The sequence below is a fragment of the Meles meles genome, chromosome 12 (genome assembly GCF_922984935.1).
Source record: "Meles meles chromosome 12, mMelMel3.1 paternal haplotype, whole genome shotgun sequence".
Classification (NCBI taxonomy): domain Eukaryota; kingdom Metazoa; phylum Chordata; class Mammalia; order Carnivora; family Mustelidae; genus Meles; species Meles meles.
In genome coordinates, this window is record NC_060077.1 from 46118511 (window position 1) to 46144597 (window position 26087).

Consider the following 26087-nt stretch of genomic DNA (forward strand, 5'->3'; position numbering starts at 1 on the left):
AGGAAGAAGCAGACTCCCGGCTGAGTAGGGAGCACCACGTGGGGCTCCATCCCAGGACCCTGGGATCATGACCTGAGCCAACGGCAGATACTTACCTGACTGAGCCATCCAGGTGCCCCTGACCTTCTTAATTAAAAAAAAAATTATTTTGACTATTCTGAGTCTCTGGCATTTCACTATTAATTGTAGGGTCAGCCTGTCATTTTCTGCAAAAACAAAACAAGACAAAACAAAACCAGCTGCAATTTTTATAGAGGTTGTGTTGAATCTAGATTATTTTGGAGTTTATAGATAACCTTAAGAATATTAACTCCAACAACACATTATATGTTTCCATTTATTTAGGTCTTTAGTTTCTTTTAAGGATGTTTTGTTGTATACTACAAAATAGATATTGTATATCACAATTATACTAATATATAACATTTATTCCATTTTTTTAAAGATTTATTTATTTGACAGATAGAGATTACAAGTAGGCAGAGAGGCAGGCAGAGAGAGAGGAGGAAGCAGGCTCCCCGCTAAGCAGAGAGCCCGATGTGGGGCTCAATCCCAGGACCCTGGGATCATGACCTGAGCCGAAGGCAGAGGCTTTAACCCGCTGAGCCACCCAGGCACCCCATTCCCTCTTTTTAAAAAAAGATTTATTTATTTGAGTGAGAGAGAGAGAGAAGGGGGAGGGGCGGAAGGAGAGGGAGAGAGAGAATCTTCAAGCAGACTCCTTGCTGAGTGCGGAGTTCAAGACAGGACTGGATCTCAGGATGCCAAGATCATGACCTGAGCGGAAATCAAGAGTCCGATGCTTAACCAACTGAGCCCCTCAGGTGCCCCATATCATCTATTCCATCTTGCTTCTAAAACTTCCAACATATGAATTTGGATCTCCTGGATCTTTTAAAAATATTTATCTTCTCTTCCATATTTTCTACTTTTTTGTTGTTGTTGTTGTTCTGCATATTGGGAGGACTCTTTGAGATGGTCTTATAATTAATTAATTCAGTTTTCAGCATGATCTTTTCTTCTATTAACTGCTTCTGTAGTCTTTTCAGCTTAAAATATTCATATACTTTTTAATTTCTGAGGATATTCTGGTTCTCAGATTGCTCTATTTTCAATCTGTCCTTATCACTCTTTAAATTTCACTAAGAACATGAACAGGTTCTTTAAAAATGTTTTCTCCTATTTCCTGCATTAACTCCATTATAGTGAGTGATATCTGCTTTAATTTGACCTCTTCTTTCAAACAATAGATTTCCTCTTAATGATTAATGATATTTTTAATCTGCTCATATTTATAAAGGAAGATCTAGATCACTCATGGCTGGTAACTGGCATCCCATCTGAAATTAGAGAGACCACCTTTCAATTCCCCACAATGAGTCTTTTTTTTTTTTTCTTAAGATTTTATTTATTTATTTGACAGAGATCACAAGTAGGCAGAGAGGCAGCGGGGTCGGGGGAGCAGACTCCCTGCTGAGCAGAGAGTCTGATGCGGGACTCGATCCCAGGACCCTGGGATCATGACCTGAGCCAAAGGCAGAGGCTTAACCCACTGAGCTACCCAGGCACACCCCCACAATGAGTCTTATCCTCTGAGGATGGTGGTACTAGGTTGGAATTTGGTTTCCCTCAATGAACTGGTCCCCAGTAGGAAAGTAGTGCCCATCTTCCTCCTCAGAGATAATGGTTGATGGTACACAGGATGCTGAGTCACCAAGCTTCAAATCTTAAGTTGAGAGAAAAAGGTACACAGAGAGAGGAAGCAAGAGAATAAAGTATTGGAAACTACATCCAGGAAAGAACTTTGGGTGTGACTGTTGGCACATGGAACTCGATGGAAGCAAATAAATATGAAGTCTACTATGTGGCTGAGGGAACTGCATTGTCAGATAAGCCACAGGCTTGGCCTTAAAAACTTTTAATTGTAAAAGAACTCTCAGGACCCCAAACTTGTATTGGCAGGAAATGAGCTAGGAAAACTGTGAAGTCTCCAAGGAGGGAATACATCTCCATGCCCACTTCAGATGTGGCCATGAAGGATATTGAACAAGAAAGAATCTTCCAGAGTGTGGAACAAGGGCTACAGAAATTAATGCAGAAGGGTGTACATCCTTGAAAGCAGAACGAGGACATAATCATAGAACTTCTCCCATTGCCAAGGCATAGGATCATCACAATAACAACTTGGAAAGATTCTATTATTTATAAGGACCTTAACTGTTGTGAATCTCATATTTTTCACTGAATTTGAATTCTGATGCAGAATATCTATGGAGAAGCATTTGGGAATCATTGTCACAGAGAACAGTGGAGGGATTTGCAGCAGTTAACATTTTATAGTTTGCCAGGTACTGTGCATTGTCAAAATCCACATAGCTCCTCTCTGAGGTATGTACTATTGTGATGTTATTCTACAGATGGGGACACTAAGCTGGAGTCAAGTAACTTGGTCAAGGTTACATAATAGGTAGGTCTTGGAGCCACGATCCAGAGTGCTCACTCAGCCCTATCATATTTTATAATCACAGAAGTCTATTGGGCATGATGGGGGATATATAAACCCAGAAGAGACTTATATACAAACAAATAAATTCAGGGAAAGGGAATGTATTATCTAATAAAGCAGACATTAAAATGTTTTCAATCCAGAAATAGATTAGTATCACTAACTTTTAACCTTGTTAGAGGCTTGTTTTGTTTTTTGAAGAATCTTAGTTTCCACTATACCATCTGGCTCACAATACGGGTTCAATAAATATGTATCAAATGAATGAAGAATGAATACCAGAGCTCTATAATGTTAATCTAAGGTCCTTGAACAATTCTGCCAAATGTGCTTTTACATCTTCAGAGCCTAGCATGCTTGGCACTCCACAATGGTTCTTCAACTAAACTGAAAGAAAATTACACTGTGGTTTTGCTTTAAGGCTGCTCATTGTTGTGAGTTTCCTTATCTTTAAAGTGGATGGTGTCCCTCTCCCCAACTCTACAGAGCGTGAGGGATTGAGTTTTCCAAAAGTTTCTCTCACCTGCTTTAACCTCTTGTGAGCTTAGTTTGTATTCGCAAGGTTAACTTAAAATCTCAGGTTTCTACTAACTCATTTCCACATGTATGTCTAATTCTCATGGTGAGTGTGGATTCCTTTTTGATATGTTGAGCTATACTGTTAATCATCTGCATCATTCTATGCTGTAGTTGTTTAAAAACCGTATTGATTTCTTTTACTAAGCCTGTATTGTGTGCTAGATCCAGAACTGTGGGAATACAGCAGTGATTGAAAGCCCTGTTTCCTGCCCCTGTGGCACATTAAAAGTGTTTCTATGTGATTGTAAAGACCTGACAATAGGGATTCGATTGTAAAACAAACCAAAAAACCATTTCTGCTTCTTATCACCACAAGGAACAAAATGATTTTAAAGAAAATGGCAGTTGAGCATCTCTTCCCAGTGGAGGAGGGAGAGAACACAAATGAAACCACAAACAAATCGCTTGCTTTTGCTAGTCATAATTGAACTATGCCTTAAGTTATTTTCTAGTGATTCCACACTTCTGGTCAATTCCCTTTGGATCAACCAAAAGAGAAGGGCGTGGGGGGGGGGAGGTATTACATTTCGGTTCTTTAAAAAAAAAAAAAAAAACAAGCAAAGGAAAGGTACTGACTTAGAGATCATAGAGGTCATATGAGAACTACTTTAATTGAAGTTGTCTTTCAACTATAATTGACAATGATACGGTAACAATAGACTGATAAGCAACCCGCCCAAGACTGGGTGACGCTATAGCTTCCTTATTTCCACAAACGTGCTGAGCTACCCGGGGCTATACTTGCCCCCAAGACACTAAAAGCAGATCAACTTCTCTTTACCTAGACTCTTCTGCCACATCCAGCATGGAGCTGCTTCTTCCAGAGGGTTGGCAGTTCAGTAAAGGAGTCTAGTAGCCTATCTCTGGCAACAATGACAGTTTTTTAAATGAACTACATCTCTACTAACAGAAACCACCAGCTGTGAAAAGTAGAGCTCAATCTGTCACTATAGGCCGGCCGAGCATCTCTTGAAAACGTTTGTTCCCGGCGCACCCGTCATGGTCCAGGGCCTGCTGGAAGTGGCTGCGGGTGAGGCGGACGATCCCTCCTGATCCCGGAGGCTCGGGACAAGCCACCGCGAGCAGGCAGCCTCCCCCAGCGCCAGGCCGGGGTCCGCTGGCTGGGGGGCGTACTCATCCAGGAGGTGCAAAATTTGGCTCTGGCCCGGAGCTCCCGGGTTTGTTTAGTGTTGTCCGCCTCCTGCCCCCCCCCGCCCTACCCCCCTTCGTGCAAGAGGCCAAGGGTTTTTGACCCACCATTGCCCAGGCCGAGTTCACACTTAAGGCCCTTTAGCCGCCGTCCTGCGGACAGAGAAAGCAATCGCGCAATGAAGCGAGAGCACTCTGTGAATGAACGCGGAATCCGCGAGAAAATAATTTTTCTTCCTGGCTGAGCGCGTCAGCCGCACTCTGGGGGGCAATCCTCTTTCCCAGAACACCCCCTCCACACCACCACCCTCCACATCCCACAGTGGCCACACGCATCATTTGGGCCGTAGAGTTTGGAAATGGAGGAAAAGGGGACTGAGGAGGGAAGGAGGCGTTGTTGGAGAGGGTAGGGGGGGAAATGTCCTCAAGGAGGACCTCAAGGAGGTCCCCCATCGCGCCCACTGTCCTCAAGGAGGGCAAAGGAGCCCTACAGGCCACTCGCGGGCGCGAGGGTTGCGGGAGGCCGAGAGGCGGGGCGGGGGGAGGGGGCGCGGGGGTCCCCGCCGCGGAGATTCTGGGGAAGCGGGAGGGGCAGCACCTGAGGAATCCGCCTCCGGCCGAGGCGGCCGCCGCCTCGCTCCGCCCCGGGGAACTGAGCGCGCGGCGAGCGCGCCTGCCAGAGAGACGCCAGCCACCGGCGGCGCTAGCACCTCGAAGAGGGCGGCCGGAGCGAGCGCAGCGCAGCGCAGCGCTGGGACCCGGACTGGGGGTGGGGAGACGAGCCCCGGCCGAGGCGAGGGCCACCCCCTGGTCCTCTGCCCTAGCGCCCCGCCAGGGCCAGGTGAGTGGCTGCGGGGACTCCGGGGCGCGGGCGCGGGGAGGCGGGGAGGTGAGAGGTGGCGAGCCCGACGCGAGCGCACGCCTCTGCGGGCAGGAGCTGCCCTTTGGCGGGCTGTGGACACCCTGCCTGCGCGGGGAAGCGCTCCGGCTGACTTTTTCTGGAGGACTGGGAAGGCGGAGCGGGTGTGTGAGCGCCCCTGCGTTTGCGTGGCGAGGGCAGGCGCCAGTGGCAGCCTCGGATCCGAACCCCTTCTCCCCGCCGCCTTGCGTCAGCCCTCTGAGGGGACCGAGCCCGTGAGGTCCGCGCCCGGAGGCCAGAGGCCTGTCACAGAGGGCTCTTCTCGCCGCCTTTGTGGCGGGAGAGAGGAAGCCCGAGCGTGGGATGGGAGAGGCTACCGCGCGGCTGGGAGCGCCGAGGCGGAGGCGGCGGGGGGCGCGTCGCGGACGGGTCTCCCCGAGCCTAAGGGGCTTGTGAGGGGGTCGCCGGGCGGGTGGAGGGCAGGCAGGGAGGCGCGGAGGTGACGGGGGTTGGGAGGAAGGATGGAGAGAGCTCAGCCTGGGAAAGTTGAGAGTGTCCAGCGGTGGCTGGGCGGTCCATGGGTTTCTTTTCTCCACATCCAATGTCACTTCGTCACCAGCGCGCGCGCGTCTCCAGCCATCCTTTCCATTTTTCTGTGAGTGGTGGAGGACCACTCTTAATCTGAATGAGACACAAAGGGTTGTGTTGACAGCTGACCCTGACACAAGTAGACAGCGACGTGAGGTGTGTCCTCTGGCCTGGCAAGGGTGATGATGAGGCAGTTTGTTAAAGTAAATCAATTCCCTTAGTCCCTCTTCCGAGCTCTCCATTAAAGTAAATTATCTGTATAGATTCAGTTCATGGGGCTTCTCCGTTAAATCGAGCCCAAGTAAGGTCCAGAACGATTCATCTGCACGAGAACAGCTGCTGCCTCCAACTGAGGTGGACGGATCCTGGAGAAACTCATTCAGTCATACTCCTTTCCTGTACGAACGTGACTGTCACAAGGTCCTTATCCACCCTACCCTAAGTCCTCAGTCTCCAGTTCAAAAGACAGAAACCAACATTTCATTTCTATTTTTCACACCTTTAGAGCCTTAATCTTCACACTTAAATCTCATATTAAAACCTAGCTATTTGAATATGGGGAAGAGGTTTTCTGCAAAAATTTTTATGACCCCTTAAAAACCTCTCCTCCCTCCGAACATTTTCTTAAACTTTAGATCCTGGAATTCTGCTTTGAGTTTTGTGACTGTGTTCTTTTTCTTTCTGAAAATTTCTACGTGATTTTACAAGTTGCAATACAGGAAAGTTTTTAAAAGAGAAAAAACATTGAAATAGTTGTTTCATTGAAAATGTTTCTGATAGAATTATGTGAATATAGGCATGTGTTTAAAGGGACATTTCATTTGTTTGTTTGTTTTAAGAAATAAGTATTTATTTATTTATTTATGAGAGACAGAGAGAAAGAGAGAGAGGCAGAGGGAGAAGCAGGCTGCCTGAGGAGCAGGGAGCCGGATATGGGACTCCATCCCAGGACCCTGGGATCATGACCTGAGCTGAAGGTAGATGTTTAACCATTTAACTGACTGAGCCACCCAGGTGCCCTAAAGGACATTTTAAATTAATATTGAAAAGTAATGTGAATAGGTTAAGAGTTTCACAGTGTAAAGTAAGTTTTCCCTTTCCCACTCCATAGCCTCAATGCCCTCCTTCCCAGAGGCAATTCTTGTATATTCTTCCATACATCTTCTATTTAAATGGAATTAAATTATGAAAATAAAGGATGAAAGGAATGGAGTATAAGACTGAACTACATATCAATGGTGATGACTATGTGATACCCACTCATGATGACTTCAGAACCTCTCATCTGGCCTAAGGCACTTATTGCAGTGGAAGATCAGTTAGAATGCTAAAAATCTTGAAACAAATACACTGTGGAAAGTCGAACTGTTAAAGGATGATCTCTGCCTCTCCCTCCACCATCACTAGTTTCTCTACACTGTTTTTTTTTTTAAGATTTTATTTATTTATTTGACAGACAGAGATCACAAGTAGGCAGAGAGGCAGGCAGAGAGAAGGGGGGAGAAGCAGGCTCCCTGCTGAGCAGAGAGCCCCGATGGGATGGGATCATTGACCTGGGACCCTGGGACCCTGAGACCATGACCTGAGCTGAAGACAGAGGCTTTAACCCACTGAGCCACCCAGGTACCCCTCTACAACTGTTTTTAATAACCTTTTTTTAAAAAACATTTTTTTCCTCCATTGCAGAGCTCTTTATGAAGTAAAGGACGAGCACTGTAACTATGTCCAGGGAAGTATATTATCGGAAGACACTGAAAAGACATATGTATACACTCTCACTGACATAATACAGAAATTTAGTGGTAAGGGAGAAATATGAAAGCCAAGTTTAAGATATTTGAGCACATCTAGTTCCAGGTTTGCACTTATCATAAACTAGCTAAATGAAGTAACTTTCTTAGAAATGCTTTCCCCCCCCCCTCGGTTAAATAAACAAATTGAACTACCTGGTTTCTAAGGGTCCTTTTAAATCCAAAATTTTATTATTAAAATAGTACTTCTGTAGATGTTCTATGATTGACTAAGGATAACCAGTTGGATCTGTGTGTACTAGAGAGTAGAGTGACAAAAAATTTCCTGATTTGTAGATTCATAACAAGGAAATTAGAGGGGTTTAAACTACATTCCTGTTCTTATGAGATTGATATCATTAGAGAACAGCTACTTCACTTTCCCACAAAATGTCTGTTTATGTTACTGATAGAGACCAAACCCTAAGCTGAATGGGCCTCTCTCTCTGTATCACCTTGTATGGCTAAGGAGAGCGAATTTTCTTCATAGCTCATGGTGCCATTTTTAGGGAAATTACTCTTACCAAACTCTTACTTTTCTTTTTGGTACTCTTACTTTTTTCTTTTACTTGTGTACTTCAAAAGAAGTTGACATAATTTACTTAGTAATTCTCACAAGCATTTAGAATGTGAATATCCCTACAGCTGGTTTATTTACTTTATAAGTATTCACTTAGAGATCATGTTCTTAGTAGGAAACTTTTCTGATCTCTAAAACACCTGCAAACTCTGGGCTGATGATCCCTGGATGATTTCAGGGAGCTGAGGAGTGATTGCAAGGTTATGAAAGTAAAAAAGAATTAGTTGCTTTTGGTCACTGTATATGATCTTAATTAAGTTTTTTTGAAAGTACCCTGTAATAAGTCAGAGAAAGACAAATACCATGATTTCTCTCTTATGTGGAATTTAAGAAACAAAACAGATGAACATATGGGGGAGAATAGGGAAACAAACCATAATAGACTTAAAGATAAAGAACAAACTGAGGGTTGTTGAAAGAAGGCAGGTGGGGGATGGGCTAGATGGGTGATGGGTACTAAAGAAGATACTTGTTATGATGAGCATTGGGTGTTGTATGTAAGTAATGAATCGCTGAATTTTACTCCTGAAGCCAATATTGCACTCTTTGTTAACTAACTAGAATTTAAATAAAAATTTGAAAAGAAAAAATATATATATACCATAAATGGTGATTACAAAAATCATTGATGTTAAGAAGAAGTCACATACTTTAGAGCTCAGAATCACCAATAAAGAATATTGTGTAATTACTTTGAATAAGTCTTTAATGTGAATAAATTATAAGTGAAGTTTTAGGAATGTTTGACTGGGATGATAAGAATATAAACTAGGAGAATGAGTTTGTAAGGTAAGGTGCTTAGAGTAATCTTGATTGACAAGACTGACAAAAGTAAAAGAAAATTAAGTTCTAGCAGAAAGTTCTAAAATGGTAGTAGTTTTTACTTCTTCCAGCTCCATTCTCAGTCTTGCCATATGAATATATATTTTTATAAATGTCTTTTCATATTACAGATACATTTCTGTCCTGCTTTTTTATCAACATTTTTAATAATTTACTCCCTATTATTTGTAGTAATTTTATAATAGTTTATCCAATTAATGTACCATAATCTACTTAACCCTTCCTCTACTTGGGAATTTTCCAGTATTTAAAAATAATATGATGACTGTCCTCATGAATGTAACTTTCTTCTCCTTCCTTCCTTCTTTTGGACTATTTCTTCAGAGAGGCAGTATGGTGTAATTGTAAATGGGTGGACTCTAAAATTAAAGATTCAGAGTTCAGAACCTCACTCCATCACTTACTGGCAAAATTATTTATAAATTTTTTTCTCAGAACTTTTGCTTCTTGACTTATAAAATGGGTATACTAATAGTTCTCTACAAGGTTAAGATAGAAAACAATAGCATGATAAAAACACAAGTAAATGTTAGCTCTTATTTTTAATAGAACATTTCCAGATTGCTGGTAATTTCCAAATTACTTTCCAAAAGGATTATATAATTTATACTGCCATTAACAATCTATGTACATGCTTATGTTGTTTTAAAACATTTATGTTATTGTGACTAATTGATCAATGTAAAATTGTATCCCTTTGTTTTGATTTGTATTTCTTTGGTCTTGTGCAAAGTGAGAGGTGTTTTTTTCAGCAGTATTGCTACATTTTTCTGAATGGAGTGGTAGACATTTCACCGCCTCAGTCATTTTCAGCTGGACCATGATATGGGCATATAGGACAGGTCAGTTACACTGCTAATGAAGACTGAATCAAATGTTCCAATAGTTTCTTTCAAATTAATTGTAGTTTTTTTGTTTGTTTATTTTGTTTTTTCTATTTTCAGTCTACAGTAACTGTTATTAGTTATTATTATTTTAAATCTTAGGAAAGTAGCTGCTGAAGTTAATAATACATCAATTCTACCTAAGTGAAAATGTAGTCTTCTCTTTTTTCCCCTATAGGGGCTGATTTATAATTAGCATTATTGTGATCACAATTTGGTGAATCTTTACTAGGACTGCTTTTAAAAACTTGGGGGGAAAGCCAGAGAGCAAGTTTCATGAGCCCTAATCGTGGTATCTTTTGGCTACAAATGGATAATGAAGTTATTCCCTCTGACTTGAGTTCTTATAGAGTCAAGGTAATTTAGACTACACAAAAGCATGCCCTTGTAAGTTCTGGAGTTCCAGCAGCCCTGATATTTCTGGCAAACACACACCCAATGTGGATAACAGCAGCTCTTTGTGCTGCTGAGCCCCAGGAGGGCTCCCTATTGTGTACTCTTCCTTCCCTCCCATTCTTGACTGACTGGTGATAGCAACTCTTCCAAGTCCAGATGTGAAGCTCCCACAGGGGCTCCTCTTTTCTATCCAACTCTGTATTTACCCCTACTACCTACCCCTTTAGATATTTGCTTTCGCTCTATGATGTGGAGATTCAGTATCTTTTCAAGGTTGTGGTTTCAGATTTTATTTTTTAAATTTTCTATGCTTTATGAGTGTCTTCAGCAGTCCATAGGGTAGAGACTATAGGCTTGATTAACTTTGATTAACATATAATCAGCACTTGATATGTGTTTGTTGCTGTGAACCATATCTTATATGGTCTTTTCTCTTCCTGGGCATGGTTCTATTTTTATGGTGCCAGTTGTGTCCTGGATTGCTATGTTTGCCTATATTACCCAATTTGGGAGTTAGGAAACCTGCTTGTTCTAGCTCTTTTAATTTCTTATGTATTTGGGTAAATTCTTAACTCCTGCGCCTTATTTTTCTTATATAAAATGGAATTATTAGTTACTGCTCTAATTATCAACTTTCTGCACAGGATTGTTATAAATATAAAAAGAAATAATAAATGTGGACATGTTTTGGGAAGAAAGGATAGAAACATTCATTAACAACAACAACAAAAAATGTTGTTAATATTACACATTATCACTATGCTTCAGGAGTGTCCGTACCTTTGAGAAAACTTCACCTCAATGTAGAGCGGCACTTGGAGCTTGAAGTTAGATGAAAATTCTTGGGGCCCAACCCAAACTATTTGATCAGAAATTCTGGGGACAGGGCCCACTGATCTGTATTTTAAGAACAATTCTGGTGCTGAACCACTGCTTTAGGGAGTAGGAAATGTCAACAATCACTAGAAAAGTATTTTTCTGTTAAATATTAGTTATAAAATAACCTAGAAATTTCATAACATCACTTTAGCATGCCAAGCATGAAATGAAATTTAGCCATTATTATTAGCTGCTGTTTGCCTTTTAATCTCTCAGAATTTAACTCAGAATAGTTGTAAACTCAGGTGCCTGTAGGGGTCAAGTAGGTAATCTGAGTGAGTGAAGCAAACACCTGTAAAATCATATGGGCTAACAGGTTCTGGTGGACAAGGAAGTCTAAAGGCAGTAGATTTCTAAGACTTCACTGATTTTTTGTCCCATGGGACTGTGTGCCACTGTTGCCAGATGATTTCATTTTTCAAATGGAGCTGAAAATTCATATTTTTAAAAGAATTTAAATGTTGCCAAGAAATTGTAAGAAAACAGAAGCCCAACAAAACAAATTTGGAAAGCAAGATAATTTCCAATCTCTCAGTTAATTAACATGGGTGAAAGTATTTGCATTTGAATGAGTATGATGACAGAAGAAACAGCTCTGTTCAACATTATTAGTAAAGAAATACTTGTGAAAACCACACACTTTTAAACTTTCAGATTATGAAGATTCAATAGATAAACAAAATCTATTTTGTTTATATGTTGGCATTGGGGTAAAGAATGGTCACTGTTACACAGTAAGAGTGAAAGCAAATGCTTACTGCTTTTCCGGAGAGCAATTTGGCATCATGGATAAGACCTAAATGTCTCTTCTTACCCTGTTCAATATGGTTGTGCCTTGCCACATGCGGCTATTTAAGTTTAAATTAATATTATATAAGACTAAGGATTCAGTTTCTCAATTGTGCCAATCATATTTCAAGTGCTTAATAGCTGCATGTGGCTAGTGGTTACCACATTGGACGGTGAAGATATAGATTTCCATTGCTGGAGGAAGTTCTGTTGGACAGCTTTGGTTCAAACTTTTTGTCTCAAATTTCCCTCCTGGGAATTTGCTAGAAAGAAATAATGAGACAAATGAGCAAAGGAATATGACAAAAATATCACCAGAATCATTATTTATAGAGCAAAAAAATTAGAAATAAACTAAACCTCATGTTTTTATTAAAAATTAAGTTGCAATAAATACCCATGATATATAGATAAATAAAAAATATTCTTATTGTAGAATCATTTCATTTATTTGGGTAGATAGCTTAAGCACACAGAGAATAGAGGAACGATTTTTCTCTTTTGACATGCATGAGTAGAATGAAGCTTCCTCTCTTCTAGCCTGCAGCTCTTCTTATACATAGAACAACAGGCTGGCTTTCACTAAACCGAGGGCAGAGGCACTTGGTAACCCTCCAGGCTCTATCAGTATCACGTGGTTTCCTCTTAGAAATTCAGAATCTCAGGACCCCCTCCAAGCCCATTGAATCACCAGAATCTCTGGCAGGGCCCAGGAATCTGTATTAACAAGCTGTCCACCTTCTGTCTGTATTTGCCTCCTATGGCTGAATGTTTCAGGCTTCATTTGTTTTGTCTTGGGCAAGTGAAACCTCTTTGAACTCTGTTCAGGTGCCATTCTAGATAATGAGGATACCACAGTGAAGAAAACTAACAAATTCTCCTGCTCTTATGGGAATCAAACAATAAGCGAGAGAAAATGAGCAAACCGTTGTATTTTAGATTGCAAGAAGTGCTAGAGAGGAAGATGAAGCAGCAAAGGGAATAAGAAGGTGAGATAGGAGCTGTGATTCTCTATAAGGTGTAACTGAGATGTGACACCTGAGTGAGTCCTGAAGTCTGTGTGAATCATTGGAAAGTTGAGAGGAAGAGCATTCTCACCTGTTGTGGGAGGGGCAGCAAGGAGGCCACGGCCACTGAAGGCGAGAGGCAAGCGAGGGAGGGAGTGGGGGATTAGGTCAGAGAGGTAGTCTGGATCTTCTGACTTCAAAATTCTTTGTTCTCTCTAGTGTACCACACTTCTCAAATTCTTTGGTTAATCGGTTTGTAAAGAGATCAGACATTGTTAAATTTGCTGTTCTTCAGTGCGATCTGTCAACACCTGCCTTACTCGTCTGGGGTGCTTGTTAAATGAGGATTATTGGTCTCTTAACCTATTGAATAAGAGTTTCTGGGGTGGGACCCTGGATTGTGCATTTTAACAATCTTCCCACGTGGTTTTACGAACATAAAAATCTTAGAACCACTTCTCACAATTATCATCCTGTGCATTCAGTTTTCATAAAGGAGGAATGTCTAAAATTGTCACCACTGTAGAGGTCATGAAGAGAAGATGTAATTGCTGTAATGTTTCATTTATTTCTTATTTTTAAACCAATTAAACCAATACCACTTACAGTAAGTTTATGTCTATATCTCTGCTGGAGTATTCAGGGAACTCGGAGACCATTACTCTCATTCTTACCCACCATAGAGGTGGGTGAATCTTCTCACTTCAGAATTGTATCTCCCCCTCATCCCATCTGTTCTGCTTTTTTTCAAAAGGGTCAATTCAAATGTATTTGATTTTTTCATCATGTCTGCTCTCTATCTCTCTTTTTCCCTCTCTCTCTTTCTTACCTCTTGTTTTTCTTCCCTTCTTAAAATCTAGCCACCCTAAATTAAATACCATTAACATTGTGGTGGTAATTCTTTTATGCACATATTCAGTATATTTATATATATTCACCAAAACAAATGATTTTACATCATGGGGTCATATTCTGTTTTTCAAAAAACTATAGTCACATCTTTTAAAAAAATTCAGGGAGCCTAAATTCCCTCTTTTCCCTTCCCTTTAGCTCAACGGTATGGCAAATCTGCTGTTTCTTTTGTTATAACTTTTTCCATGATCATGTAACCTTATATTGTGTGTTTTCAGCATCTTATATATACTGTCCTACTTTATATATGTAATCTATCATTACATACATATTAAAAATTATGTTTCTTTTTTTACTTAATAAAACACAGGGATATATTTCTAAGTCAACTGGCATAGTTTTTATTTATTCTTTTAATGACTACATGATATTCTGTGGTATATGTATTTTTTCTACAGTTAAACACCTATTACTTTATTGAAGTACATTTATTTTAACTAAACAGAAGACTCAGGTTCTTTAGGTCATTCTCTGCCATGCTCAGCTTGATGGCATTTGTCTTCCATCTTGTCTCTTCATTACCCCAAGGTGTCAGTGGCACACCCAAACCTCACACAGTTTTAACTAGAGTCTGTATAATGTTCTTTTACTTCAGGCTAAACTCTTTTTGAAAGAGTTTATCCACATACATAGATGTCCCAAATTGCATTGGCCAGAATTTACCACATGCTCATGTGTAAACCAGTCACTGATAAGGAAAAGGGAAATACCATGACTGGTACAGAATAACCAAGATTCACCCCAGAGCTTGGGGAAAGGTCCACTCTCTTAAGTAAGCATGTGAAACCTCTGGGGTTATTCATATTGAAGATTAGGAATGGCTCAATTAGGCAACTAGCAATGTATACCATGAAATCCAATTTCCTTCAAGGTTCTTCATAATCTGACCTCATGATAATATAATATAAAACCTCTGTTTTAGACAAGCCAATCGGTTGTTTCTCCTGCTTATATATCCTATCCTACTCATGTACATTCCTACCTATCGCTTGGCTCATGTTTCTCTTAAAAATCTCTTCTAGGGCGCCTGGATGGCTCAGATGGTTAAGCCTCTGTCTTCGGCTCAGGTCATGATCCCAGGGTCCTGGGATCTAGTTCTGTGTTGGGTTTCCTGCTCAGTGGGGAGCCTGCTTCTCCCTCTCCCTCTGCTGGTCCCCCTGCTTGTGCTCTCTCTCTCACTGTCAAATAAATAAATAAATAAAATCTTTTCTTTTTTTTTTAAAGATTTTATTTATTTATTTGACAGAGAGAGAGAGATCACAAGTAGGCAGAGAGACAGGCAGAGAGAGGGGGGAAGCAGGCTCCCTGCTGAGCAGAGAGCCTGATGTAGGGCTCGATCCCAGGACCCTGGGATCATGACCTGAGCCGAAGGCAGAGGCTTAACCCACTGAGCCACCCCGGTGCCCCTAAATAAATAAAATCTTTTAAAAAAAATCTCTTTTAGTTCTCCAGAGCTGGCTGTGGCTATTTCAATTAAAATTAATTAAAGTTAAATAAAATAAAAAGTTTAGTTTCTCAGACACACTAATCACATTTCAAGAGCCACATGTGGATAGTAGCTATTATTTGGGACAACACAGATGTTGAATACTTCTGTTGTTGCCAAAAGTTCTATTGGACAGCACTGCTTTAGAGATTCTTGCAAATCATACCTATCATTTAACACAGTGTTTGCCAAACTATGGCCACCTATATGAGAATCAAGTGGAGATGCTGTTTAAATGCAGATTTTAAGCCTTAGGGGTAGGTCCTAGGCCACTTTCATGCCCAAGAATGCTGAAGAACCACAGCCTTGAAGTCTAAACTTTATTTTATTTCTTTTATGGAGATATAATAAATATGGGAATTTTCATTTTCTCCTACTCTAAACTTCAATAACATTCATAAATTATATATCACAGTTTTGGAATTACTATAGATATTTATATTCTATATATGATATATATGGAATATAGTATATACATACATATATAATTACTATAGATATTTATATTCTCTAATTATTTCAGAAAGCATTTTTTTCTGATAATTAGAGGATAGGTCCCTTTAGAGAAGGTACTATGGCATTTTATAGTCTGTATTTTCCAAAATGACTAATATAGTATTGGATACATGGTAAACACAAAGTATTCACTGATTAATTACACTTTACAGAACTGACAGTCTACATTCTATATGTAACTGGTAATTCTTTGAAAGAGCATAACAGTGTCTGGCATATTGGAGATGAAAGATAAATGATGGTAAGAATGTTTCCATAATATTCTTCCTCAATTTCACTTGTTGGGAATACACCTGAAAATTCAACATAGATTTCTGACATATGTTATATGAAGATATTCCTTATAAAGTTTAGATCTGCAGCATTTTTTTAAATAGTTACTTTGAAAAGTGCTCTGATCCCTTGGTTCTCTGGTGGAACATAAATTAATCAAACCTCTGGAGCCATGGTTGGCTCCAACAACAGGTAGTTGTTCTACTCTGATGATGTAGTAATCACTTCAAAATTATTGGAACAGGAGGTTAAGGTCTCAGCATATTAAAGAATGACTAGACCTGTATCTTCACAAGTTGGGGCACAGCGAAAGATCAAGGTAGACCAGTAATATTATTACTAGTAATAACAAGAGAGCAGCAGCATTTCACTTTTAAGACTAATATAAGGAATGTTTCTTTTACATTCTCTTGTACATAATTTTACCGGTTGTATTATTCCATGGGTTGATACCAAAACAAACAACTACATTTTCTGATAGGCTTATCACCTTAAAATGTAAAACTAATCTAATTTCTAATTTAAGAAATAAAATTTCAGGGTGTGTGGGTGGCTCAGTCAGTTAAGCTCTGACTTTGGCTCAGGTCATGATCTCAGGGTCCTAGGATTGAGCCCCATGTCTTTTGGGCTCCTTGCATAGCAGGGAGCCTGCTTCTCCCACTCCTTTTCCCTCTGCCCCTTCCCCTGTTTGTGTTCTCTCTCTTAAATAAATAAATAATCTTTAAACAAAAATAAAATCTCTACTGACAAATAACAATTTTCCTCTTAAACTCTTTTTTTTTTTTTAAAGATTTTATTTATTTATTTGACAGACAGAGATCACAAGTAGGCAGAGAGGCAGGCAGGGGGGGTGGGGGGTGGGAAGCAGGATCCCCGCTGAGCAGAGAGCCCAATGTGGGGCTCGATCCCAGGACCCTGGGATCATGACTTGAGCTGAAGGCAGAGACCTCAACCCACTGAGCCATCCAGGAGCCCCTCCTCTTAAACTCTTGATATATTTTGACTCTAAGACAGTTGATTGATAATTTGATTCCAAAAGTCACATTTCCGAGATAATTGATCAACTCACTAAGCATGATTCCTGATATAAAATGGACCCTCAGAAAATGTTAGGTTTTTTTTCCTCCTCAGACTTGCTGAATTGCAGTCCTCTGACTTCATCAGAGAGTACCAATTTGTATTAAATGTTTTGCCTCTCGACTAATATTCCCAAGTTCTTTATTTTCTAGAAAAGTTGGACCCTATAAATACCAACCTTTCTCCCCCATATTCATATAAATGGAATGATTACTATGAGGTGTGATATTTTCGTCATATTCTTGGTCAAAAGATGTAAGAAGTCGTTTGATATGGATAGGTATTAAAGGGACCAAGTTGGAGTCTGGAAGCATAGTGTCTGGGTCATGGTATTTCAGATATTCTAACTGTTTGAGGTTTTTCTGCCATCATAAAGCCTCATGAGTCAGTGGTATGCCTTATCTCAGCCTCTCCCTCCAGAGCAGTAACTGCGACTGAACAGGGTAATACATGGTGTGGTTGCATAGCTGGCATTTCAGAGAGTGTGTATATATGTCAGAGAATGTCTGCATGTACAAAACATAACCTTTAATGAAAAACAACCATAAAGGTCTTTAAGACCCATATATTATTCTCTTCTTAGTCCTTCCCTACTATTTAATCACTGAATTTATAGCAGAAATGAAAAATTTAACCCAAAAATTTAACAAAAATTAATGTATACTACTTCGGGCACTGTGCACATATCATTTCTAATCCTCACAACAGCCTTGTAAAGTAGGCATCATGATTCTTATTTTTATAGCTAAGAAAACTCAGCCTTTCTCACCTAAGAAGGCTCAGAAAGGTTTAAGTAAATTTCACAAGAGCCTATAGGTAGTAGGTGGAAAAGTCGTAATTCAAACCTAGGGCTGGCTGGTTTCCTAGCCTTTGTTCTTTCCTTGAAAATCATATTCTTAGTTATATGTCTCATTACTCAACTAGACAGTTGTAAGATCTAGATGTCAGGAATTGTATCTCATGTTTTGTATTATCCAGAAAGGTAGCTTTTGGCAAATGTTGCTCCTCTTGCTGAAGATAGTGTAAATAGGTGCTAGTGAACATATTAACTCTTTCAGAACACGAGAGGACCAGCTAGCACCTTATTTTGGAGAAACAGACTGTACCAAGGCTATAGCTTGGTTAGTAAGGAATGTAGTTGGGGTCAGATCTTGGATGTACTCATCAAATGTGAATGAACACTCCATGAGTACAAGCACTTTGTCCCTTTTGCTCACTACTCTGTCTCTATACCTAAAATCAGCAGGTAATTGTTCCTTAATGACTATTTGGTAATGAATGACTAAAGGGTTTCTGGAGGGCCATGTTCCCCTTTTTCCATGGCTGTGGAAACCAATACCTGGGCCAAACTTCTTTCATTAAGGCACAGACTCCAAGGGAGCTGGGAGGAGGGGTGGTAGATGAAACAACATAAGCTTACTACCTCTACCAGAAATACTGAAATGAGGCCCATGCCCCATGGAAGCTAGGTCAGTAGCATTATCTTTTGAATAAAGGATGCTAACAAGGAAAGATAAATCCAAAACAGTTCTGTGGCAGAGATGAATAGAGATGCATTTCATTTTCTCTTCTTTATGAATTTTACAAAATGATGATGTCTTTGTATTCCTCCATATGTGATCAGTTTATCGTCAGATTTATTCCCAAGTTAACTTGCATATTTTAGGTGATACAGGCTTCACATTTGTCAATAAATATTCTAGTTAATAAAAAGTAATTGGAAGTCAGGACTCCTGGGTGGTGCAATCTCTAGAATATCCGGCTCTCGATTTTGGCTCTGGGCGTGAGATGAAAGGGCTCAGCTCAGAGTCTGCTTGAGACTCTCTCTCTCCCTCTCCTTCTGTGCATAACCCCTGCCCCCACACTCTTTCTTACTCTCTAAAATAAATAAATAGATCTTTAAAAAATAATTGAAAGTCATTTATTTTCAGGATAATAATGCATGATGGAAGAGAGCCATGCAATGGAAATTCTGGAAAAAATGTTTTCAAACATGTGACAAATCTCTTGTACTGTATAAATGTTACAATTCCTTTTGCTCATTAGATTTCAAATTGATAAGACTTCCAAAATCAAACAGCGTGGGCTTACTTTAGGTACTGTTACATGGGAGATTACCAGATATCTGTATGGTGTTTACACTTGGGAAGCTAAAGTTCATGAATTGCAAACAGGCACCATAATTCTATCTTAAAGTTTGTGTTTAACCTCTACTGATTTTTTTCAAGACTTTGAAGTAATAATTGGCAATAGCAGTTATAATATCAAACTTCCTCTCATTTCATTTGCATCAAAAGTACTGCCTCAAATACATTTGTCAGTTCCTTAAAAATAATTTTTCTCTTCATAATTTTCCTACTGAGCAAGATATTTTTATCCAGTGGGATAATAGAATTCTCTATTGGGCAGGAAATTAACAATGAAAGTCAACTTAATAAGCCTTTATCAAGTACCTGTAATTGGAGCTGTGCTGTAGAGAAAGAGAAAGGAGAATAAAGAACTGTCTCTGACCTTAGAGAAGCCTATGATCTAGTTAAAATGCATTTATGAAGCTTTTGGTTTTGTAGATTCAGATCTAGTTTTGTTTTAATCATGTTCTTGAAATTGTTACTAATGTAGTAGATTTATATAACATAATATGATAGGGTGTATCATTTGTTCTGTTACCAAAATTATAAACGAATTCAAATGCACTGACATCTAATGGGGATTTAATGCTCACTCATTTTTTTAAACTAGAAGACATTTTTAACTTTGTTCATGAAGCCTTGAATGTACAATGTGAAGCAATGCTGGTAATGTTAAAGAAATCATGGTAAGAGTCTTAAGCTTGGTAATGGCACTTCATGGACATTAAGGTATCTATAAATAAAACAAAAACTGTGACATATATTTTGTATATATGAGTTTGGTGACTATTCAACTCATACTTTTTTTGTTGCTTATATAGCAGAAACCAATTTCAGTAAATAAGCTCATTTTGAGATGTTATTTTGTGGTAAATTTAAGTTATAAGAAATTATCATTTAGAGAAACAATGAGTAAAAGCTTACTTTGACCTCAGTCTATGTTTAAAGCACATTTACAGTTCTATGAGATTACCTACTTAATTGATTTATTACTATTCACTAAAGCATATAGATTATATTCAGAAATAAACATTAAGAGCACAGATCAAAAACATTTTCTTAAAAATGCAATTCACTCTTTAGAAATTTGGATTCTCATCCATTTTTCATCGGTGAAAGTACGCACACTCTAATTTGACTCTTGATATATGTTTCTCATTATGTACAGTAATAAAAAATAATAAGATTAATCAGCACCATATTTACCACAAATATGTTGCCTTTTTACAAATTTTCTTTGACTTGAATGGAACTAAATTTTCTGCCTGATGTTGTGGACCACCAGAGAAAGGAAGATAAATGTTAAGGAAGAAAAAAATGAATAAAATAAAAGACTTAAATGTTAATTAGAACTCCGTGCTATTTACAATAATATTTTGGTTTCAAACTCTGTTATTTTATGTTAGGGCTTATTAAAGAACAAGACCATAATTTAGTCTGCTAAATTCTAACTCATTACATTAATTAAGTCACTTATTATTGTTACTATAGTGTTTGTTTTTCTCTTATTTAAAAGCTAGTTTTCCAGAAACTTACATGCATGAGAACTCTGTCCTGAGTTGGCTTTTTTGTTAGTAGAATTCTATTTTGATCTGGTCAGAGATACTTTTCCCTTAACTCTTACATTAAGTTAAAGTGTTAACATATAAATCCTATTGCAATGATATGTAAATAAAGCAGACTAAAAATAGTTGTGTAGTCACAATTTTCTCTCCCTAAGAATTAGAGATTTAAATCTCTGAAAACACTAATGTGTGTGGGATGGTTATGATAGTCCAGCTGCCTTTGTGTGTGTTTCATTTAAATGTAAATTTATCTTAGAGACTCTAAAGATGAGCTCAGAAAGTAGAGAATTTTAATTTGAATAGTCATTTTCTTCCTTTTTTCACAAGTAGTGAAGTAAAACCTTATTTTACACTAAAGAAAAAAACTTGTTAAACAAGCCAAAACTCAACTACCTTATTTTAAAGGTTCTTAATGGATTATTAATTTTTTCTCATTAGTAGTTTTTCCAAGATGATAAATTATATTAAAAGAAAATTAATTTATATGCTGTTATAACACATATAATAGCAATTCAACAATTTCCAGTATGATCCTGAATATTACTTTGTAGTACTACGTAAAGGAAAATAGTAGTATTTTAAAAAGAAATTAGCTTTCTAAAATATATTTTAAATAACTAAATCTAATATATTAAAACAAAAAAACTACTGAACCACAGTGACATGTATCACACATACACATATCTATATACGATATTTATATTTAGATTATATTTTTAGCCACTACTTAAAATTTAGTCTGATACCATAATTATAAATCAACTTTCAGGAACGATTTCTGAGGGCCAGTTTTTAAAGGAGTTTACACTTTTCACTATTCCCTTTAAGACAGAAGGTCAAGATTCAAAGCTCTAACTTGGCTTCATTTTATAAAATTGTTGTTGTTGTTGACATTGTGTAAGCTAGAATGTTGGCTTAAGGGGGGTTACCTTGTATTGACTTTAGCAGCTTTTTCTACTTCCCTGCAATAAAACAGACCATTTGTGTGAGTTGCCGTTGATTGCATATTTTGAAGTCATTTTTGTCTTTAGCCATTGCATTACCAGCCTGTGATTATCTTGTGTAAAAAAAACAAACAGACAAAAAACTCTTTGATCTACCCTAACCTTTCTATATGTAAATTTTGGAAAAGTGGCTCTGTAGCATGACCATAAAATGTACTCCTGCATTGACATTTCCAAAGTAATTATAAAAAGGATTATAAAGTTTACTAAAGGAATTGCTGTTTGTTGGTTGATAAAATTTACTTAGGTCACATAAATGTAAATATTTTCCAAGCAACTGTTACAGAGTCAAGGGTTCTCTTCAAAGAAAAGACCTTTGTGTATAACCTAAATATCTTTCTTTTATACAGTTAGGAAAAAGTAAAGGAGAGTTTTCTGAATATTTTTCTTGCAAGATCTTGAATTTTTATTTAGGCCATTCTTTAATACATATCTTTCTGTAGCATGTTTGCAGAGTCTAAGACACAATTCTGCATATTTAACTTTAATTAATAGCTGCTGTTTGAGAATTTAAAACTGAATTTTATAGTAGGAGTGTGAAATGCGTATTTACAGTAGTATGATTTACAGATTCTGTGATACGAGGTCAGACACATTGGTTTATAATCAAAATCAGTAAATCTTTTTGTTGGTGGCTTGTTATTGGAAGAATCATTTCTGGGTTATAAACCACAAAACTCTTTTTCAAGGTTGTCAGTGGTCAGTTGGTAGTAAATGAATGTGATACATTAGTTTTCTCTAGGTTCATTCCTATTTGGTCTTGTGGTTTGAGAAAAAAACAGTAGATGAGGACAAATTAGTGTGAATATTTTTAACCACTCCACTTGGTAAAACTGCATGCCGTGTCTAAGAAACAAATATTGGGCTTCAGAGGTATTTTCCTTTCAGTAACTGTTGCATAGCAGTTTTCTCATTTAGCTTTTTTAGGACGTTATGTTTCACTAAATTAGATGATGTTAAGATGGGAAGTGGTATAGATAATTGTTAAAAGTTTATACCTTCCATGAAGGGTTATTACCTGGTAACCAAAAATGCTGTCTGAATCTATTTTTGTAGTGCCAGGGAGAGTGGGGGATGGGGAGAATGAAACTTGAATCAGTGACCATCTGGCCCAGATTTGGCTGATTTCCTGTGCATTGCCCTTTGTTTCAGCCAGACAATGGATTTGTTCCTTTTACAGATAAGAACTCTGTTGACGACTTTGTGCTGAATCAGCAGGTTTGGTTTGGGATTTCAAACATAGACTCCTATTGAGGGGTTTTCTGCTCTTCTGGCATCACTATGATTGTCTTCACATAATATAAAAATTAACTTAAGGTTCTTTTCTATAGTTTAATAGAGTGGTAGGATTGCAGACAAGTCAAATAAAATAATTAGGAATGTAGCTTTCTGGTTTGATATTGCCTTTCTCAAACATTGACATTTTCCTTGTCTATAGTTTCCAAAATTAATATCTCCCTGATTGTGACTTTTGATAAATCTTTATTTGAATGCTTCTTTATGTCTGAACTTGAATTTTCCACTTGAATCTTTGATGATTTAAATTTACTGTTGTTCTAATCTGGGCTGGGCTTTTATGGTGTGGTTATGCAAACGTTAAATTTTCTGTGACATCTGTTGACATACATCAGCAAATTACGTCTTAGGGTGTTAGAGCTATTTTCCTTACTTTAAACACTACACAATCATCAGGAGACTATTTTAAAAAATGGTTACTGACTAGAAGCAGGGACCTTTGCAGCCCAGTGTTCTAAGTAAGGCAACTACCAGTTTCTGTAGGTTATCTCTGAAGCAATAGAGATCAGAGTGTGCTTAAGTGTCACTTTTCCAGAAGAAAGAGGACATTTCAATGGTACCATCTTGCTGTGTGGCCAAGAAGTATAAAAATAATCATTTTTACTTCTGAAATTTTAAGAGGATTATTGGCAAAGTTTAAGTCAATCTTTTAGTTCAACTCATCTGTTTACAGCTGAACTGCCAACTAGCCCTCCAATATAGAAATTTCTCCAGACAACTTTTTCTGAAACCTCTTATAACTTTAAAATTAAGCATTGATCAAAACTGCTTTGAGATCAATCTGTAATTCTTTTGTGTTGTGTTGTGTTGTGTTGATAAAGGAATGTTCGTTAGGTAAAATCAAGGGGACTGATCATAAGAAAAAATCTTCTTAATAGTTCCACCAGGATCTAATTATGTAGCAGATGGGACCACACAGCACACTGCACTGTCATTTGATGCAATTAATTTTAGGTCTGCATGCACTAAAGGTGAATGACAACAAATGGCACAAAATGCTAGTTTGCATTCACACAGGGCAGTGTCTATTCATATATGTTGCTTCCCTTCTCTTTTAGATGTTTTTAATCGACTGCTTGCTCTATTTGATACGAATAGGGCCTCCGAATTGTTTGTTTGGATTAAATGCATGGGTGGTTTGGGATACGAAGATGTTACAGATGTTAACTGGAATAGCATATTCAGATTTGGAGAACAGTTAAATCTAGAATAGGCAGACTTAACAAGTGACAATGGCAACAACACCGAGACAAGTTCTACTCTATTTTCTCTCCTGCTTTTATCAGACTAGTTCAGGGAACTAGTTCGAGGTAGAGGGGAAGGTCTTATCCTTTCCCCCCCTCCCCCTTCCTGGTCACTCTTTACCCCCCAACCTCTGACTCTCCTTCAAATCTCACTGAGGAATTATAGTCTCTACAGAGGCTTGGTTGCAGATGCCTGGAAAGTTTACACTGCAGAGAGTTGTTTTGTTTGGCATAGCTAATCAGGAGCCAGGCTGGAATTGCTCATAGCTGTCATTCAGGTTTTGTTTCAAAGTCCAAGGACCTGCTGGGAAAAACAAAAAGCTAATGAAAGCTGACTGTATTTAGGCCTCAAATCTGTGGAATCTGAAATGATGTCCTGACAGTGTATTCTTATTCTTCCACATTCTTGCCGTTACTAAGGAAACAGATTTTTAGAGGCTTTCCATCTTCATTGTCAAGTATTTGCTACACTTATTGTTGTTTTTCAGATTAGAGCAATTCAGATTATCCCCTTTTGAGATGAAGGAAAAGAGAAAATAATGGAAATAAAATGTTCTGAATCAATTACCCTGAATGCTAGTAAGATCAGGGTTTTTGTTTTGTTTTTTTTTTTGATAACTTTAAATTTTTTAGATTCATACCACATATTAAAATTTAGGACAAGATCTCCATTTCCCAAGGTTTTTGAGGGCTGCATGTGTGAAAATCAGATTCCTGTAATATGAAATAGTAAATATTCATGTAATCAATAATGAATACATTTTAGGGAAGGAGCGATATATCCTATCTTTACAATCTTCCTTCTTGAATAACAAAAACCAAATTATATGAACCACTGATGTGCTTCAACTCTTATCTGTAAATGGGAAAATTAAGTAACATGAGAAGATGGACTTTGATGAACCCCAAAATTGGTCTTTTGATATTTGTTTTCACAAAAAGATGTTTTGCCTTGGTGGGTTAGCACTCATATATGAAAATGCTGTTGTTTTTACAGTCAGGAGCCTATTTGGGGCACATATTCCCAATGGTTTGATAAGTGACAAAGCAAAAGATAATTTTTTAGAGACAAGGTGTTCTTTGGGTTGACTTTAGATTTGAGAATCCCCAGGGATCCTCCTCAATAGTGCTATAGCCTTTATGAATTTTCTTATCAAGATGCTGACTCATTGAAAGATGACACACTTTTTTCAGACTTAACAAACATCTTTGTCAGGTACTTTCTCTCCTGGAGCATTAACTGCAATATTGAAATGATCTAGTTTTGGTACTGCCCAGATCGTATTCCTCATTTGGTATCAACACAGCAGAAGCCTACTTTCACAGAGATAAGATCTGGCTTAATTTTCTTCCGAGAAATATAAGAGAGCGGGCAGCTGGCTGAATGGAAAAGAACCAGTTAAGAGTCTGGAGAAGTATTCAAAGTGTGTCAGGAGGCCCTCATTTTAATTTCTGTATCTTTGTTCATGCTGACTTCTCAGTTGGAATTTTATCTTCTCTCCTCTCTACCTAAATCCTACATTTCTCAAGGTCCAGTTCAGGTCCTTCTTCATTCACTAAGCCTTCTTTAACTTCTGTTGCTGCCCTAAGAGCAGTATCCTTAGCTGGTCACAGTATCTAAAGAATTATGTTTAGATACAGTTTCTACATTTTCAGGGAAAGAGTGACCAGGATGGGGGAGATATGGAAGAAAATTACATAAAGGGAGTAGACAATTTGAAAGGGGCAAGTTTAAT